This window comes from Mytilus californianus, unplaced genomic scaffold (genome assembly GCF_021869535.1).
Source record: "Mytilus californianus isolate M0D057914Y unplaced genomic scaffold, xbMytCali1.0.p SCAF_1, whole genome shotgun sequence".
NCBI lineage: Eukaryota > Metazoa > Mollusca > Bivalvia > Mytilida > Mytilidae > Mytilus > Mytilus californianus.
This window is the reverse complement of record NW_026262581.1, coordinates 117,713,430-117,723,387: the sequence shown is the minus strand read 5'-3', so window position 1 is coordinate 117,723,387 and position 9,958 is coordinate 117,713,430. Positions and strand designations below refer to the sequence as shown.

General features: G+C 33.3%; 1 long non-coding RNA gene across 1 annotated transcript; it reads left to right on the top strand.

Moving 5' to 3' along the window:
• The first annotated feature begins 275 nt into the window (after window positions 1-275).
• LOC127732135 (uncharacterized) lies at window positions 276-7,449 on the top strand. Its single transcript, XR_007996076.1, has 5 exons — window positions 276-690; window positions 1,458-1,650; window positions 2,879-2,957; window positions 5,177-5,369; window positions 6,598-7,449. It is a non-coding gene; the product is annotated as an uncharacterized LOC127732135 (long non-coding RNA).
• The last annotated feature ends 2,509 nt before the right edge of the window (window positions 7,450-9,958 follow it).

Genomic DNA, 9,958 nt, shown 5'->3' with positions numbered 1-9,958 from the left:
CTATTTTTATAACACTCATTAACGTTTTAAAGTTGCATTCTTAGGCATTTATATATATATATATATATCTAATAATAACAACATTTGTAATATTGTTGCACAACATGTCATAACATTTTAACAAAGAGAAAAACATTGTAACCATGTTTTGTATTATTAGATTTTAATATAAATTTGTCTCTAGGTATAGAACCACTAATTCGGGCCCGGTCTGAAAGAACATACAAGAAAGTAGAACATATTTCAAACAAAATAGTTCCTACGCATAGCTGTAACTTTTAAAATTTGTAAAATATCTGGGTAATTTTGGTATCAAATGAAAGCTGAATGACTGTGGACCATTGTAGAACCTTTGTGGAATGATTATATCAAATAATAAAAAAGTTTTATGAAATTGAAACAGGAGGGCATTTATTGCCTGATTCTCAGATCTGAAGTACCTGTTTTTGTACTTCCGAACTTCCGGGAACCAGTGCGGTCTTATATGCAATTAAAGGTATGATGATTTTTCCAGCAAGGGTAACCAGAAAGTATTGTTTTGACATGGAATGAGTGTCACTTTATTTGAACTTAAAACGAAAGAGCTGTGAAAGCTTGAAATTAAGGAATTTAACATAGAAAGCAATGGGACCATTAATTAGTGGTTTTATTCCTATTACAGGAATCTGCACGTGCACCCTTGACATTGAGGTAAAAAATTTGAATATTTTTCTGAATATTTTTGAATGATTTATCAAAAATGAATATTGAGCAGTGGAAAACCATGCAAAAAGAGAGAATTTTCAATAGTATTACAGTGCATGGTCCACACAACTGTTGGACCTGTGATCTGGGAGGGAAGGGGCAAAAATATTCAACCCTGTCTGTAAAAATGCCATGGGAAGAGAAGAAAAAAACTGTCCTTAGCCATAGATTTGCATACATGATCTTCAATAACAATTTTGAACTGTCAGAAAATTTAATGGATGTGTCACATTTATGTCACCAACCCCATTGTGTGAACCCTGGGCACCTATCTTATGAACCACATCATGTGAATATGGACCGACAAGTTTGCAGTGGAATTTATCCACTGCGCTGTAAAAAGCACGAACCGTACAAAGACTGCATGTTATAAAATCTGTAAAGGTAGAAATAAAAGTAAAATTAACAATCCATATACAGAATATTCAATATTTACAAGTAATTTTATACAATCAAACAGGGCATGCTGAAAATTAATGCTTTCTGGGTTGTTGCTTTGGATATGACTTGTCATGGGTAACACACATTCTTTTCATACAATTTTTATCATAATTTGGATCAGCCATGCCTTTGCGATAAAATACAGGCTGCGAATAATGTATCGAAGCATGCAAACGATACTTTCTGTTTCGACTGATTGCACGTTTCAACTTTGCAACATGACTGCGTCGATATTTGTACATGTATAATTCATGCCTATCTCTCTGTTTCAGATTCATGAGTACTTTTGGTGCTGTGATTTTAACACCAAGCTCTTCAGTGAGCAGGAGAAGAGAATTTGCAAATCTATGATTTCTCATGTGAACTGCAGCATGTGCACGTCCTGGAAAATTTCTGGAAAAAGTCACATTCTTCGGATTGCAACGACTTAGTGCACGATTGAATGCTTCACTTTTTTGTGTCGAGGTAAGAAACCGTACAATATTTAAACTATTGGTACCGAGTAAAATTCTTATACAGTTTTCAACTTTGACTTCATCATCACATGTCATTCTACATGTGCTACCGTTTGGAATAAAATTCTTTATCCAATGATTTGAAGGCAAACCAGCACACACATAGGAGTTAACCTTACAAGAGGATCCACAATAACCTTTGTAGCACATTATTATAGTTTTAATTACTTCAGGCATGTGCTGCTTAACTTTATACAGTTCACCCTGATGCACAGTAAAGCTTTGATTTAATTCTGCAACACACCTTGCTTTAATATCAAGTGCAAATCTATTCTTGAGATTGGCCTTCTTTGCACCAGAAAAAAGATCTGGACTAAATGTGCACCTTGTAATAGCCCGTTTCATAGTTGCTGATAAATGTCGAACATCACGAAGTGCTTCAACATTGATACCGTGAACTTGTTTGACACCTTGATATGATTTACTATCACCATCAGTTGTTATATGGGAGATTTTCAAGTAATCACTGATCTCGGTTGCACAAGAACTACTGTATACTGCCTCATTACCAATGGAGGCATCTTCAGCTATGTTTGCTGTGCACACACCTCCATGATTTGGACATATAATTTCAATACCCTTCCCTCTCAACCTAGTAGCAACACTACAGAGTTTATTACCCGTAAATAGTGACACAATTTGTTTGGTCGAAGTATTATTTTCCGACATTGTGCACACAACCTGAGTACCAGCTTGAAACGGTGTAGTGCCGCTATTTATGAGAGGGTTGTTATATCGACAGTCCGATTCAACTCTTACAAGTTTTTCATTAGATAGACCACATAATTTATTTTCCTCAACCAAATTTCTCCTTATGTCTTGCATACTTGCTTTATTCAATTCCTCTACCTGTTTTGCAACTTTGTTTGCAGTCTTTTGCATGCCAGATGAGGAAGGTGGAACCATATTAGAAATCATAAGAATGTCTCTAAAGTTTTTATTTGAGATCGGGGAAGTTATCAGACCACACTGAATCTGAATATTCAGCTTTGCTGACTTTGGACCTCTTTTGTTTGTTTCAACAACATCATACAATCTGTAATATTTGCTAACAAAATCACATTTTTGGCATTTTAGCCTTTCACGCCAAACGCAACCCCACTGTTTTTCATTTTCTACATCAAATTTTAAGTCACCTTCACAATCTGAGTTATAAAGTATATGGTTTCTAATTTCAGAATTGAAAAGTGATTCTACATGTTTAGGAGTGTACAATTTATTGGGACAAGCATCAGAAGAGTTATTAGCAGCCTGAAGGTACTTGTCAACTACATCAAGATTCTGGGGCTTTGGCCGAAGGATGACCTGTTCGACAGGAGTTCCATCAACATTTTCAATTGTCAATATACCATTTGAACTTTGTCTTACTCTGCGGTCAAAGACACTTTGAGAATGCCGACAAAACTGATTTTTCTTAGATATTTTGATAAATTCAATTTTTTTACCTTTATTCCAAGGGACATAACCCTTTTTGAAACCATGAATTTTTGACAACTTACTTCTTTTGCGAGTCATTATTCCCCTTAAAACTGCTTGAACTGACTTCTTCTGCTTGTCAAATTGTAGTCAAACTATTACTCTCCAATAAAAACCATTAGAATATGTACAATATTTTATTTTTTAACAATTATAGCCTTAAATTAGACCCCTACCTCTGTTCTGATACATGGTTTAGAATTTATACCTGCTGAGGCAAATACATCCTGAGAGCTGATTATTAATTGGATTTAAAGTGACATATGGTAGTTTAATCTCAAGATAAATTATTCTTTCCATTTAACAACTTTTTATTTAAACAAAAATAGTTGATTGGCAATAAAATTGGCATAAGATCTGGAACTTTAACATTTTTTAACAAAAATTTCAAATTAAAATCAATTTAATTTAAATTTAAATGATATATTTTTAGAATTTTATTGGCTAGTTTGATGAGGTAAGGCATACGGTGAGCTAATAATGAGAAAAAATTACACTTTAAACCTTTTTAGACATTCAATTTTGATGATCAATGTGTCTGGTGAACTACCCAATTTTAAAGACGTTTGTAATGAGAATCAGAAGAAATAGGGGACTTAGTTTTTTCAATTTTTTTCAGTAACCGTCTAATATAAACAAGTGAAATTTTAAAAACATACTCAGAAATGATTGTGGAACATGACTGATGCATTGAAATCCTGTTATTTGAGCAAAAGTGCTGTTATAGGTATAGAACCACTAATTCGGGCCCGGTCTGAAAGAACATACAAGAAAGTAGAACATATTTCAAACAAAATAGTTCCTACGCATAGCTGTAACTTTTAAAATTTGTAAAATATCTGGGTAATTTTGGTATCAAATGAAAGCTGAATGACTGTGGACCATTGTAGAACCTTTGTGGAATGATTATATCAAATAATAAAAAAGTTTTATGAAATTGAAACAGGAGGGCATTTATTGCCTGATTCTCAGATCTGAAGTACCTGTTTTTGTACTTCCGAACTTCCGGGAACCAGTGCGGTCTTATATGCAATTAAAGGTATGATGATTTTTCCAGCAAGGGTAACCAGAAAGTATTGTTTTGACATGGAATGAGTGTCACTTTATTTGAACTTAAAACGAAAGAGCTGTGAAAGCTTGAAATTAAGGAATTTAACATAGAAAGCAATGGGACCATTAATTAGTGGTTTTATTCCTATTACAGGAATCTGCACGTGCACCCTTGACATTGAGGTAAAAAATTTGAATATTTTTCTGAATATTTTTGAATGATTTATCAAAAATGAATATTGAGCAGTGGAAAACCATGCAAAAAGAGAGAATTTTCAATAGTATTACAGTGCATGGTCCACACAACTGTTGGACCTGTGATCTGGGAGGGAAGGGGCAAAAATATTCAACCCTGTCTGTAAAAATGCCATGGGAAGAGAAGAAAAAAACTGTCCTTAGCCATAGATTTGCATACATGATCTTCAATAACAATTTTGAACTGTCAGAAAATTTAATGGATGTGTCACATTTATGTCACCAACCCCATTGTGTGAACCCTGGGCACCTATCTTATGAACCACATCATGTGAATATGGACCGACAAGTTTGCAGTGGAATTTATCCACTGCGCTGTAAAAAGCACGAACCGTACAAAGACTGCATGTTATAAAATCTGTAAAGGTAGAAATAAAAGTAAAATTAACAATCCATATACAGAATATTCAATATTTACAAGTAATTTTATACAATCAAACAGGGCATGCTGAAAATTAATGCTTTCTGGGTTGTTGCTTTGGATATGACTTGTCATGGGTAACACACATTCTTTTCATACAATTTTTATCATAATTTGGATCAGCCATGCCTTTGCGATAAAATACAGGCTGCGAATAATGTATCGAAGCATGCAAACGATACTTTCTGTTTCGACTGATTGCACGTTTCAACTTTGCAACATGACTGCGTCGATATTTGTACATGTATAATTCATGCCTATCTCTCTGTTTCAGATTCATGAGTACTTTTGGTGCTGTGATTTTAACACCAAGCTCTTCAGTGAGCAGGAGAAGAGAATTTGCAAATCTATGATTTCTCATGTGAACTGCAGCATGTGCACGTCCTGGAAAATTTCTGGAAAAAGTCACATTCTTCGGATTGCAACGACTTAGTGCACGATTGAATGCTTCACTTTTTTGTGTCGAGGTAAGAAACCGTACAATATTTAAACTATTGGTACCGAGTAAAATTCTTATACAGTTTTCAACTTTGACTTCATCATCACATGTCATTCTACATGTGCTACCGTTTGGAATAAAATTCTTTATCCAATGATTTGAAGGCAAACCAGCACACACATAGGAGTTAACCTTACAAGAGGATCCACAATAACCTTTGTAGCACATTATTATAGTTTTAATTACTTCAGGCATGTGCTGCTTAACTTTATACAGTTCACCCTGATGCACAGTAAAGCTTTGATTTAATTCTGCAACACACCTTGCTTTAATATCAAGTGCAAATCTATTCTTGAGATTGGCCTTCTTTGCACCAGAAAAAAGATCTGGACTAAATGTGCACCTTGTAATAGCCCGTTTCATAGTTGCTGATAAATGTCGAACATCACGAAGTGCTTCAACATTGATACCGTGAACTTGTTTGACACCTTGATATGATTTACTATCACCATCAGTTGTTATATGGGAGATTTTCAAGTAATCACTGATCTCGGTTGCACAAGAACTACTGTATACTGCCTCATTACCAATGGAGGCATCTTCAGCTATGTTTGCTGTGCACACACCTCCATGATTTGGACATATAATTTCAATACCCTTCCCTCTCAACCTAGTAGCAACACTACAGAGTTTATTACCCGTAAATAGTGACACAATTTGTTTGGTCGAAGTATTATTTTCCGACATTGTGCACACAACCTGAGTACCAGCTTGAAACGGTGTAGTGCCGCTATTTATGAGAGGGTTGTTATATCGACAGTCCGATTCAACTCTTACAAGTTTTTCATTAGATAGACCACATAATTTATTTTCCTCAACCAAATTTCTCCTTATGTCTTGCATACTTGCTTTATTCAATTCCTCTACCTGTTTTGCAACTTTGTTTGCAGTCTTTTGCATGCCAGATGAGGAAGGTGGAACCATATTAGAAATCATAAGAATGTCTCTAAAGTTTTTATTTGAGATCGGGGAAGTTATCAGACCACACTGAATCTGAATATTCAGCTTTGCTGACTTTGGACCTCTTTTGTTTGTTTCAACAACATCATACAATCTGTAATATTTGCTAACAAAATCACATTTTTGGCATTTTAGCCTTTCACGCCAAACGCAACCCCACTGTTTTTCATTTTCTACATCAAATTTTAAGTCACCTTCACAATCTGAGTTATAAAGTATATGGTTTCTAATTTCAGAATTGAAAAGTGATTCTACATGTTTAGGAGTGTACAATTTATTGGGACAAGCATCAGAAGAGTTATTAGCAGCCTGAAGGTACTTGTCAACTACATCAAGATTCTGGGGCTTTGGCCGAAGGATGACCTGTTCGACAGGAGTTCCATCAACATTTTCAATTGTCAATATACCATTTGAACTTTGTCTTACTCTGCGGTCAAAGACACTTTGAGAATGCCGACAAAACTGATTTTTCTTAGATATTTTGATAAATTCAATTTTTTTACCTTTATTCCAAGGGACATAACCCTTTTTGAAACCATGAATTTTTGACAACTTACTTCTTTTGCGAGTCATTATTCCCCTTAAAACTGCTTGAACTGACTTCTTCTGCTTGTCAAATTGTAGTCAAACTATTACTCTCCAATAAAAACCATTAGAATATGTACAATATTTTATTTTTTAACAATTATAGCCTTAAATTAGACCCCTACCTCTGTTCTGATACATGGTTTAGAATTTATACCTGCTGAGGCAAATACATCCTGAGAGCTGATTATTAATTGGATTTAAAGTGACATATGGTAGTTTAATCTCAAGATAAATTATTCTTTCCATTTAACAACTTTTTATTTAAACAAAAATAGTTGATTGGCAATAAAATTGGCATAAGATCTGGAACTTTAACATTTTTTAACAAAAATTTCAAATTAAAATCAATTTAATTTAAATTTAAATGATATATTTTTAGAATTTTATTGGCTAGTTTGATGAGGTAAGGCATACGGTGAGCTAATAATGAGAAAAAATTACACTTTAAACCTTTTTAGACATTCAATTTTGATGATCAATGTGTCTGGTGAACTACCCAATTTTAAAGACGTTTGTAATGAGAATCAGAAGAAATAGGGGACTTAGTTTTTTCAATTTTTTTCAGTAACCGTCTAATATAAACAAGTGAAATTTTAAAAACATACTCAGAAATGATTGTGGAACATGACTGATGCATTGAAATCCTGTTATTTGAGCAAAAGTGCTGTTATAGGTATAGAACCACTAATTCGGGCCCGGTCTGAAAGAACATACAAGAAAGTAGAACATATTTCAAACAAAATAGTTCCTACGCATAGCTGTAACTTTTAAAATTTGTAAAATATCTGGGTAATTTTGGTATCAAATGAAAGCTGAATGACTGTGGACCATTGTAGAACCTTTGTGGAATGATTATATCAAATAATAAAAAAGTTTTATGAAATTGAAACAGGAGGGCATTTATTGCCTGATTCTCAGATCTGAAGTACCTGTTTTTGTACTTCCGAACTTCCGGGAACCAGTGCGGTCTTATATGCAATTAAAGGTATGATGATTTTTCCAGCAAGGGTAACCAGAAAGTATTGTTTTGACATGGAATGAGTGTCACTTTATTTGAACTTAAAACGAAAGAGCTGTGAAAGCTTGAAATTAAGGAATTTAACATAGAAAGCAATGGGACCATTAATTAGTGGTTTTATTCCTCTATATAGTCTCTCGTAACTTGGGTCCGCATCAGGGATGCAGGAGCTCTGTCTGTCCGTTTGTCTGTCAAAAATTTCTGTAAAAACTCGATAAAAGAAGAAAACCACTACCTATACTTTAAAATATTAGAAATTTTGCACAGTTGTTGCGTATCATATGTTCATGTGCATATTACTTTTTGGTAAACATTGGTCGTTTAATTCGAGAAAAGGCGTAGTATTTGTTTAAAAATCACACATTTTAGAAATAGTTTTTGTAAACGCAAAGCATAGATAAGAAGCCGATGAAATTTTGCATAGTTATTTTGGATTATATGTAGTTGTGTATATCATATTTTTGTGATAGTTAGCCCATTATTTTGTTTTTTGTTTAACAATCATAAATTTTGAGAAGCTTCTTTCTGTGCAAGGATTACAATGATAATTAATATATAATATGTATTTAAAATTGATTTCAAGTAACAAATATGCAGTAAAAACGTATTTTTTGTTAAAAAAAATCTAAAATTTTGAGAAAAGTTTATTTTGCCTAGATTGCAACACGAATTGATTTATGATACATGTATGTACAATAAGTTTTCCACATTTTATTCCCAGTGTCAATATTAAAGTGAAAACTAGGTTCTTTGTTTAAAATCACAAATTTGATTTTTGATTTGATCTTTGATACTGGATATTTACTGGGACATATCCTGATTTTATCTTGGTGTCAACAAAACTAATAAAAAATACCAGGCTTCTAAGTTTGTATGCCAAGACGCACGTTTCGTCTTCTAAAAACTCATCAGTGATGCTGAAATCAGAAAAGGTAAAAGACCAAATAAAGTACGAAGTTTTATCTAGTATTTGAACACTTCCCGTTAGAACATTTGTCTACTTATATATGTTAGCCTCAAATCTATGTCCAGCCTCAAATCTATGTCCTTTGCGCAAATCTATGTCCTTTTTAATATTGCGTCATAGACGTTCCAAATTCATGTCCTTTATTGTCTGAAATCTATGTCTTTTATTGTCTCAAATCTATGTCCTTTATTAAATCAAATCTATGGCCATTTTTGTCTCAAATCAATGTCCTTTATCGAAATGTGGTGACGTAAGACATAACAAGACACAATAAACACAATAAATTATACCCTAAACATATTTATGTGGTACCTATACATTAAAACATTGAACAAAACCTTTGTAAATAGGAGTATATGTTTATATCTTACGATACAGAATAGGTTTAACATGTTTAATTCATTGTTGAGGGCTGTACATTATCTTTTTTTGCTTGTATACAGATGTCATTTTGTCTCAGGTTGTTTATTAACTTATATTTCGTATTTGTTATCAAGACGTAATAAGTAAAGTAAAGTAACGATAATTACTACAGAACAATTAAAGGGGCACTAGCTGTCAAATTCATGTTCACCGATTTGACTCAAATTCTCATATTTGATTTAAAACAATGTAAAACATTTATCCAAATCATAAAAAGTCAAAAATAATCAATTTACAGGGCATGGGCTCGATAATATGTAGCTTCGTTTTGTGTGTATGTTAGTCTAGACGCAATCTAATTAACTATCGAGTTGACCTCCGAATACCTCCGATGGTCATATAAGCAATATAAACATAAATATAGATATAAATAAAAACCGGATTCGTGCAATTGGATTTTTCTAGGTCTGTTTAATTTCATATTATAGATGAAAGATATATATTAATCATAGTTTTTACCTGCATAAGAATGATTTTTTTGTGGATCGAATCAGTCAATCAAATGATTTACCTTTGTTTCACTTTCAATGTTGACATTCTTTTCCATTAAATAACTCAGCAAGCATGATTCATGAGTTATCCTTTCTAGCAAAGGGGTTAA